The following is an 11,251-nucleotide window of genomic DNA, read 5'->3' as shown; positions in this document are numbered from 1 at the left end:
CATACAAGAAGTGCCACAATGGGCTTTAACAGGCCTTGCCTCTTGACAGCCCCCCAGCCTTGTCTCTCTATGAAGACAAGGAAAAACTCCCAAAAAAACCCTTGTAGGGAAAAAATGGAAGAAACGTTGGCAAAGACAGTTCAAAAAGAGACCCCTTTCCAGGTAGGTTTTGTGTGCAGTAGGTGTCAAAAAGAAGGGGGGTCAATACAATATAATATGTTTAGAGTCCTGGGGGTATTTTTCGTACATGGATTACTCATTTAGCCGGATGTAATTGTTGACGATTTGGCATGATCTTTGATCTATCGGTTTTTCTAAACTCTTGCTGGATGTGTTGTCATAGCAGCACATCCAAATCCTCAAACCGTTGTACATAAACAAGGATTAGCTCACACACTTAAATCAGTGTCCGTGCATGGAATTCATTCAGTCATGGCTTCGCCGTTCATGAATGAGCGACCAACTGATATCGGTGCACAAATTATAAGAAGAGAATTTCATATAGAGAGGGTTTTGCGCGTTCGACAAGATCCTTTATTGCTCCCGGAGGAAATTGTTTTTGAAAGATACTGCTTAAGCCAAGGAGGAATATTGTACCTCAAAGATTTTGTAAGAGCCAATTTTAGAAAGTTAAAGTTTTGAGCTAAACTCATATTAATGTTTGCTTTATTTGAATAGAACATAATTTCTTCTATAGTCATAGACAATGGTATAGTCTTTTTCCCCCTATAAGTTAGTAAGAGATAGAATCTTCTTGCTATAATTGAGAAACAGTGTGATATTAAGTTTAGTTGTGTTTAGAACAGGTCCAGTAAAGAGGGATTTGATAAACCCATTTTAAGTTTAGAAATGGGATAAGCATACAGTTTTTCTGACCGTTTTGAAATGGTTCAGAAATTATAAGTGACTAATAACGATTTAAGATGTAACAAGATTAAGCTTAGAACTAAATTTTTTCTTATTATAATTTTTTTTCTTTTTTTGCTATTTTAATTTTTCTTCCTTTATTTTTGTGTGAACTGTTTTACTTTTAAAATTTAACTAAACTTTTAAAAACGAAGATATTTTGTCTGTGGAGTCATTTCTGCACGTCAGGCCCTTGCTGAATCCCATTTTTTTTTGAGTTTGAGCTGCAGAATATTAGAAACTTTGGGAAAACGCAGCTACAGATTTATTAGCACCTTATATTCGAAGTCAAACTAGGCGAAGTCAGGCTCTCACAACCACACAGACAGTAGGCATTGCTTTGAGATTTTTTGCAAGCGGCACTTTTTTATATACTGTAGGCGATGCGGAAAATCTATCTAAAAGTGCAGTTTGCCAGGCAATTTGTACAGTCTGTTTGGCTCTGAAATATTTCCTTTGGGTTTTCATAGTATTTCCTGGACACCTGCGTGTGCAGACAATAAAAGAGGCGTTTCATGCCATTGCAGATAGGTAATATACAGACAAAAACACCCACAGTTCCATAAAGAATCTCACAATCAGCCTAACATTCTCATTACGCAGGATTTCCAAATGTGATTGGGGCACTGGATTGTACGCAGATCCGAATAATCAGACACAGTGTCTTCATCAAATATTTGACCTTCATCAATATCTTGTTGGTCAGACACAGGTTCTAGGGATATGACATTCCCTGCAACTGACCCAACAAAAAAGAGGGCTATATGGAACACACCTATGGCACACATCGAGGACAAATGTATGCAATGACCATCCTTTAACTGAAATGAAGTGACCACTGCATCTTGCCACTGGTTCTGAGGAGGAGCTTCCCCCTGGAATGCCCTCAGAAACAGGGCGATGGGCATTTTACTGGAGAGGCAACTCTTCTGCAGGGGTTAGGTCTGGACCGGGTGGACCTCCACCTGTTTTTTGCTTGTCTGCCTTATTAGCTTTAAAATGTAATGTTTTTTTATATTATATATGATTCTTTATGTCAACAATTCTTTAAATAGTTATATACCAATATTTACCAGTTTGAAGTATATTCACTTTAACCTGTTCCTATGTTCTCCTTGTGCTCACGTTTGATCTGGAATTATGACATATTAAACAATAATTAATCTGACACATAGGAAATGAAATGCTGCATTCAGTAAGTACAATGCACACTACTTAGTGTTTAATTTGTCGGCCACTTTTTGCCAGCTGTCTTTTCTGGTTTAGGCTGCTTTTGCAGTGTTACCCTTTGTGCATATTAAATTCTTGAAATTGTTCATATCCTTCGAGTAAAAGGTCCTGCTCCGCTTGTGTGAAAAAATGCACCTGTTCTTTCATCATTTTGTTGCAGCCTATCAAAGACTTGCTGATCATGTTTTCTAGACTCAACATATATGGGCTTTTCAATCAGCGTGGGAGCGCGCAATCATCTCGGATATTTGGATCCAGCTAGACTAATCTACTACACAGCTGCATTTGAAAAACCGACTTATCCTGGATGAGTTTCACCAGCATTAACTCATCCAAGATGAGTCATCTGATCTCGGATGATTTAAGCGACGTACGGAAAATACCCCCCTGGAGACCTCAGCCATCAAGCTGCCTCCCCTATTTGGCCATTCCACAGCTGAAACAGTGCTGGGCCAGCCAATCCGATGAAAGGACTGCTCTACCCCACAATTCCTGCGATCCTCCATCAGGGATGCCTTTACCTTAGGCAGGCAAAACAACTTGGCAGGTGGGCCGTGGCACCATGTGCCACATTTGAGTACCGAGAAGAGAAACAGAACAGGTGACGGTCAGTAACAAATTATAACTATCATGTTACTTATGTTTTAGTGTTAATGACTAAAAACAGAGATCCAGTCTGTACAGTTAATCAGCAGCTCTAGTTAAGATATGCTAAACTGAAGTAGTGAGTCTTCAGCCGGGATTTATAGTAGCAGGCAGACCATTCCACAATTTAGGGCCCCTGTAACTAAAAGCTTGATTTCCCACTGTTATTTTATTAATTCTTGGAATCATAAGCAGGCCAGCATCTTGAGATCGTAATGTGCTCTCTGGTTTGTAAGTCATGATAAGTTCAGACAAGTAAGCCTGACCTTGGCAATTTAATACTTTATATGTTTAAAGGAAGATTTTGAAATCTGCCTTAAACTTAACCGGGAGCCAGTGTATTGATTTAAGAACCGAAGTTATGTGTTTGTATTTTCTTTAACATTATGTTTCCTAATGATAGATCCCAGTGGAAACATGTAAAGTGAAAACAGTAAAGGTCCCAGTACTGAGCCCTGCGGGACACCATATTTCAGTTCTGTGTATAATGATGGAGTACTGTCAGCATATTTCTCTATGTATTGGAATCAATTTGATAAAGAAGATCTAAACCAAGCAAGCACATTGCCTGTAAGCCCAACATCATTTTCTAGCCTGTGCAGTAAAATAGAATGGTCAATGGTGTCAAATACTGCGCTTAAGTCTAACACCATAATTACAGTGAAGTTTCCTTCATCAGAGGATATCAGAATGTCGTTTACAACCCGCGTTAGTGCCGTTTCTGTATTATGACCAGTGTAGAAACCAGACTGGAATTTCTCAAATAAATTGTAATGCGTAAGGTGTGACTGAAGCTGATTGGTGAGTAATATTTCTAGTATTTTAGAGAGAAAGGGAAAATTTGAAATAGGTCTATAATTATTAAGTATGTATGGGTCTAGATCTGACTTTTTAAGTAATGGTTTAATGACTGACACCTTTAGTGTATCAGGTACTGTGCCATGCAATAATGAACTATTGATAATGTTTAGAATAGGCGCTGCAAGAGAATCCATTGCACTTTTTACTAGTTTTGTTGGCACTGGATCTAGGGAACAAGTAGTAGGTTTCATTTTAGAAATTAAAGTTAAGACTTCCTGCTCAGTTACAGGATTAAAACTACTAAGGTGCTGAATGCAATGTGAGACAGGGTCTGCTAAGCTAGTATTTGGTTTGTACTGTGATGCTGAGATCTGGGATCTTATATTTTTAATTTTCTCATTGAAGAAGTTCATAAAGTCTGTACTGCTAATATCTGTTGGTATTTTGCACTGTTGATCTGAATTCCCATTTGTTAATTTAGCCACATTTCTAAACAGTACCTGAGGATTTTTATTATTGCTATATATTATTGTAGAATAGTATTCTGAGCAAGCTTTAAAGAGAGCTTTTTTATATTTTTTAAAACTCTCTGTCCATGCAATTTGAAAGACATGTAGCTTTGTTGTTCTCCATCTGTGCTCCGGTTTTCAACACTTTAGTTTAAGAGCTTGAGTGTTTTCATTAAACCAGGGAGAATTTCTATGTGCTTTGATCACTTTTGTTTTAAGGGGAGCCACTGCATCCAGAGCATCTCTCAAGGTCACATTGTCATTGTGATGTTAGCTGATCTAAATTGTTTTCCACATTTAAATTTGATGTTAACTGATCTAAATGGTTTTCCACAATTACACTCGACTTACTCAAAGTGTCTATAAATTTTGAAGCAGAATTACAATCTAGGTGTCGCACTGTCTTTGTTTTAATCTGTGAGTGCATTGGCAAGGGCAGGACTAAATCAAATGTAATTAGAACATTAGAACATTAGAACACTCTAGATGAGATCAGGCCATTCAGCCCAACAAAGCTCGCCAGTCCTATCCACTTATTTCTTCCAAAAAAAACATCAAATCAAGTTTTGAAAGTCCCCAACGTCTTACTGTCTACCACACTACTTGGTAGCTTATTCCAAGTGTCTATCGTTCTTTGTGTAAAGAAAAACTTCCCAATGTTTGTGCGAAATTTACCCTTAACAAGTTTCCAACTGTGTCCCCGTGTTCTTGATGAACTCATTTGAAAATAACAGTCTCGATCCACTGTACTAATTCCCTTCATAATTTTAAACACTTCAACCATGTCACTTCTTAATCTTCTTTTGCTCAAACTGTATAGGCTCAGCTCTTTTAATCTTTCCTCATAATTCAACCCCTGTAGCCCTGGAATCAGCCTAGTTGCTCTTCTCTGGACCTTTTCTAGTGCTGCTATGTCCTTTTTGTAGCCTGGAGACCAAAACTGCACACAGTACTCAAGATGAGGCCTCACCAGTGCATTATAAAGGTTGAGCATAACCTCCTTGGACTTGCTATATAACCTAACATTCTGTTAGCCTTGTTAATGGCTTCTGAACATTGTCGGGAAGTCGATAGCTTAGAGTCCACTATGACTCCTAAATCCTTCTCATAAGGCGTACTCTCGATTTTCCAACCACCCATTGTGTATTCAAACCTAACATTTTTACTTCCTATGTGTAATACTTTACATTTACTGACATTAAATTTCATCTGCCACAAATCTGCCCAAGTCTGTATGCTATCCAAGTCCTTCTGTAATGATATAACGGATTCCAAATTATCTGCTTATCCACCTATCTTGGTATCATCTGCAAACTTAACCAGCTTGTTACTTATATTCCTATCTAAATCATTTATATATTTTAAAAATAACAGCGGCCCTAGCACTGACCCCTGTGGAACACCAGTCTTAACATCGGCCAGTTGTGATGAGGTTCCTTGCACCATCACCCTCTGCTTCCTGTGTCTAAGCCAATTCTGCACCAATCTAAAAACATCACCCTGAACTCCCACTTCTTTTAATTTGATGCCCAACCTCTCATGTGGCACCTTATCAAATGCTTTCTGAAAGTCCAAATAAATAATATCATATGCTCCACTTTGATCATATCCTTTTGTTGCCTCCTCATAGAATTCCAGCATGTTAGTAAAACATGACCTCCCTCTTCTGAACCCATGCTGACTGTTCCTGATAACTCCTGACCTAGCCAGGTGTTGCTCAATCTTATCCTTAATAATTCCTTCCATTAATTTTCCTGTGCTGCATGTTAAGCTTACTGGCCTATAGTTGCTTGGATCTGCCCTGTCACCCTTTTTATATAATAGGATGATATTTGCCATTTTCCAGTCCTTCGGAATCTCTCCAGTGCACAGTGACTTCCTAAAAATATGTGTCAAGGGTTTATATATGTACTCGCTAGCCTCCTTAAGAACTCAAGGGTAAATATTATCTGGTCCTGGTGATTTGTTTGATTTCATCTTATTTAATCTGAGCAGCACTTCTCCCTCTACAATTTCCAAATCCCTCAGTACCTCCTTAGAAGACCCTGTTACCCCTGGGAGGTTATCCACTTGCTCACTTGTAAACACCTCAGAAAAATGTAAGTTTAGGGCATCCGCAATTTCACTGTCTGTATCTTTTAATTCCCCTTTACTCTTTCTGATGCACTTGACCTCCTCCTTGACTGTTCTTTTACTACTAAAATACTGAAAGAATCTCTTAGGGTCGTCTTTCGCCTTATCTGCTATATTCCTCTCCAACTGTCTTTTAGCCTCCCTGATATCCTTCTTAATGGTTGTCCTCATGTTCTCATATTCTGTACGATTCACTTTGCAGTCATTAGTCTTATATGCCTAATAAAGCAGTTTTTTCCTTCGCAACTTCTTTTTTAAATCTTTATTAATCCACCGTGGAGTTTTTTTAGTTTCCTATTAATTCCAAATTTAGGTATGTATCTGTCCTGCATTACATGTAAAACATTTTTAAACTTGTTCCACTGCTCCTCGATTGTCTCCACACTTAAAAGCTTATCCCAGTGTATCCACATCTGCTCAAAATTAGCCCTACCAAAGTTCAACTGAACAATTTTAGTCTTTGCATCTACACTCTTACAAAATACTGAGAATTGTATTACATTATGGTCACTTCACCCTAGTGTTTCAATCACATCTACACCCTCAATTCTATCCTGATTATTACAAAATACTAAATCCATACAGGCGTCACCCCTTGTTGGTGCTTTAACATGCTGTGTTAGAAAACAGTCACTGATTACTTTTAAAAACTCCTGCTGTTGTGCTCCCCCATCTGCAAGGTTATCCCAGTTAATATTTGGATAATTAATATTATATTAATATTTTATTTAATAATTAAAGTCCCCCATGACTATAATATCTCCATGTAAACTTGCCTTTTTGATATTACTAAAAGATGTGTGTTGAAATTACTGTCTGAATTGGGTGGTCTATAACACACTCCTAAAATAAGACCTCTTTCCCTATTTTCCAGGTGAAGCCACATGCCCTCACTAAGATGAGGCTCATCATCCAACTGAAGAGGACTTACATTTAAATCCTGTTTGGCATAAACAACAACCCCACCTCCTTTTCTGTTCTGTCTATCCTTCCTAAAAAAATGTGTATCCCTCTATGCTACACTCATCCCCATCTTTGTTATTTAGCCAGGTTTCCGTTATTGCTATAATATCATAATTATGCTCTGCTACATGCAACTCCAACTCACTTACCTTATTTTTTGATACTTCTAGCATTAAGGCAAGCTATTTTTAATGTGTTACTCCTTCTACATTTAAATGTTTGCTTAGAATTTACATTACTATGCATTTTTATTTCTACACCATTGTTTGTTCTTCCATGTATAGATCTAAACCTGGCCTGTCCTAAACTCCCTGCCCCCGCATTCTCTAGTTTAAACAATCCTTGACTAGCCTACACATACACCTCCCCAATACAGTGGTGCCCCTCCAGCTCAGATGTAACCTATCACGGTGGAACAGGTCCCATCTGTTCCAAAAGGAGTCCCGATGTCCCATAAACCTATACCCTTCTACCCTGCACCAAGATTTGAGCCACGTGTTAAGCCTTCTAATCTCCTCAATCTTACCTGGACCAGCGCGTGGCACAGGCAGAACTTCGGAGAAGACTACCTTGTCAGTTCTGCTCCTCAGCTTGGCACCTAACTCCTTGAATTTGGATCACAGAACTGACAGACTACCCTTATGTATGTCATTTGTTCCAACATGGACAATGACAACTGGATCCACCCCTGCTCTGGCCAAGAGCCTATCCACCCTTCCAGAGAGGTCTCCCACCTGTGCTCCTGGAAGGCAACACACCATGCGAGACTCTCACTCTCTGGAGCACACCTGCGCTTCAATCCCCCTAATGATTGAGTCCCCAACTATCACCACCTCTCTTTTTTTGGGAACTGGTTTTGAGGTGGCCCATTGGGGCTCCTCATCCCTGCCTATCAGCTCAGAATTATCAGAGACACCATCCAGCTCCGCAAGGACATGATAACGGTTTTACACTTCTAATTCTGGGGTTTATGCCCCTGGACAGTGTGCACCCTTTACCTTACGCCTTGTCACCGTGACCCACCTATTTCTACCTGTCTGGTCTGGAATCTCCTCCCGCTCCACCTTGGGGGTGCACACTATCTCCCTAAAGGACACCTGGGCCAAGTCCACCAATTCTCTATTACAACGCAGGTCAGCCAACTCCTCCTCCAGTTCAGCGACCCTGAGCTCGAGGTGCTGGATCAGCTGGCATCTCTTGCAGATGTAGCCCTCATAGACAACTGGCTCTTCCAAACCATCATCTAAAAAGTCCAACATCCAACAGGACTTGCATTGCACTGGCCTCATTATTAATATTTGATTTGGGATTAGTAAACTGCCTTAACTTTTTTTTTTTTTTTTCTTAAAATTTAATTTCTTCTTCTTTCGGCTGCTCCTTAACTTAAATGGTAACACTAAGATCTGCTACAGATATTTTACACCTTCTGTCCCCTTACGCTTCTGTACAGTTCTCCCTCTCAGCTGCCTACTATTTGTCTTTCTATAAGGTTAACTTTACTTTTCTCTGTCTCTTCTCCTAACTTTGTGCTCCTCTTACTTATAAGCGTTTCACTCGCACTGTTTGTATTCTCCCATATTAATGAACCCTTACGCTGTCGCCCACTTAACTGCTCTACCTCTGGACCGCTAAGGACTGTTTAATCTAAAATAAACAAATAAATAAAACTTTACTACCTTATTTGCTCCTTGTGACGATGCGGGTTCGTGCATGCTCCCATCTTCTGTCTGGGAGCCCTTGAACCCAACACCGTCGGTAATGTCACTGATGAGCTCGCAGTTAGGCACAACAATAGAGCAAGAGGATGGTGTACAAAAGTGTCAAGTACTTTTATCAAAACACAATCAAAACAATGTTCAAATTAAATAAAGTTTAGTGCTTCAAAGAGTCATTAAATAAATAATCCATAAAAACAGTAGTGTAAAGTGGAGTTTAAAATCCATTTGAAAAATCTTTAAAACAGAGGTTAAAACCATGCTGGAAGCTGTCCTTTTAAAAATCCGGTGCATCCTTCTACTACTGGCGGCCCCCCTGCTTCTCAACAGGGGAGTCGCTCTACATGCAGCTGACCTTCTCTGCACTGTCCTATTGTTTGGATTGCCTTACCGACCCCTGGCTCCGGTAGGCTCCTCCATACAGCGACTTGAGATTCTCCAACGACCAGGGCTCTCACGCTGGGGAAACCACGTCCCAAGTCCCGACTCCCGCTGCCTTACGTGGAGAGTCATCCACCCTTCATCACTAGTCACTCCCGCTCCATGATCACTCAGCGGGAGTGACCACTACTACTCCTCCCGGGTGTCGGCCCAACACCCAGGCTTCCTGCACAGCTGCAACGTGAGCCTGCACTCACTCGCTCGCTCTCCCGCACCGACTTTCTCTCTCTCTACTACTTCCTGCTTTCTCCTGCAACCTCCGTTCGTTTTGTCTTCCTTTTCTTTTTTCCTTCTTTCCTTTAGCCAACTCGTGCATCTATTTATCAAGAGGGCATGGCAGCTGTGGCAAATAAGCAGCCCCAGGAACAATCACGGATGCGGGCGGTGTCTCACCTGTGCACTTAGGTGAGAAACGCCCACATCGCAAATTGCCCTGAGAACTGCTTCAGCCACACAATCACCACACCCCCTCACTAAGCTGCGAGCGCGGTGATTATTTTAAAACTGTTCCTTTGATGGGAGCTGTGGACCCGCTTTACCACACTCCTACGGCCCCTTGTGCCTGATCGGCATCTTAACGATGGCCGCTTACCTGTGCACCACTGAGCCTTCCCCTTTTACTGCTTTGAAGTCAGCCGCGGCCTTTTTTTCTTTTCCTTTAAACTAAGGAATCGCTGTTACAACGACGCGGTTATTTACTACAAATGCCGATATCAGTTACTGCTTCTTTCTATCCTACCTCCTCAATGCCAATTCAAATACAGATAACGAGAACAAGTACAGATACAAGTACAAGTAACTTTTCCAAGCGCACCTCCAAACACCCAGCTACTTTTGCTGTTGTGCAGGCGAAAAAAAAGCAGCAAAAATCCTTCTAAAGGGAAAAAAGCTTTAGAAAATTCCCACATGGTTCCTTATCAGCAACCAAAACCCAAGTTTTGAAGAGCAAAATGTATTTTTTTTATTTAAATCACACACCACAGAACAGACCAAAACCCTCAACAGCCTTTAGCGTTTGCAAAGCATACGTCAGCACAAAGCACACGTCAGCCACGTGTATACCCAAGTAGTGATCGGAAATAACTTAATTTAATGGAGTAATATTTAAATTTTGAATTTCAACTTTGTAAGTTATAATTAAATCTAATATGTGGTTATGATTATGAATTGGACCTTTAACAATCTGACAAAATCCTCCTGAATTTAACAAATAAGTGAAACATTTGCTAAAAGTGTCAGTTTCCACATCAATGTGTACATTAAAATCTTCCATCAATACTACGTGATCATAATTTATAGCCAAATCAGATAAAAGGTTGCTAAATTCAGTCATGAACAATGAATATGACCCTGGTGGTCTGTAGACTAGCACTATAACTGTGTTGGAATCTGTTTTAATATTTGAAATGAATGCCTCTAAGGATGTAAGGTTGCCTACATTTTTAGAAGTGATTTGCATTTTGTTACAATGAATTATTCCAAGGCCTCCTTCTCGAAGCCTTTATCTTTGCATTTACCTCCCAATGTTACCAGGACTTAAGAGAATTTTTGTATTTATTCACTCTTTGTACAATAACAAATGAAATAACCATGTGAAAAATAAAGAAAACGGAAAGGAAGAGATTATATATTTGTAATACACAGCTGCCATTAAAGAATGCCAATGCTTTCAATATATGAAGGGATGTTATGGTTATTCTCTTGTTAGTACTGTTGCACCCATGTTTGCATTTTTTTCTATTGTTCCTGGGTTAGCCAATTTTCTCACAAAACCTAAAGATAATTTGCAGTATTCACATGCCCACCCTTCAAAAGAATGGGTCATGGGAAAACAGATAAATTGAAAGCTAACTTAAATACATGCTTTAATAAATATTTGACCTACTCATCACTAACTTAGCTATGTGC

This window comes from Erpetoichthys calabaricus, chromosome 12 (assembly GCF_900747795.2).
Source record: "Erpetoichthys calabaricus chromosome 12, fErpCal1.3, whole genome shotgun sequence".
Taxonomy (NCBI): Eukaryota; Metazoa; Chordata; class Cladistia; order Polypteriformes; family Polypteridae; genus Erpetoichthys; species Erpetoichthys calabaricus.
This window is presented reverse-complemented; position numbering follows the sequence as displayed.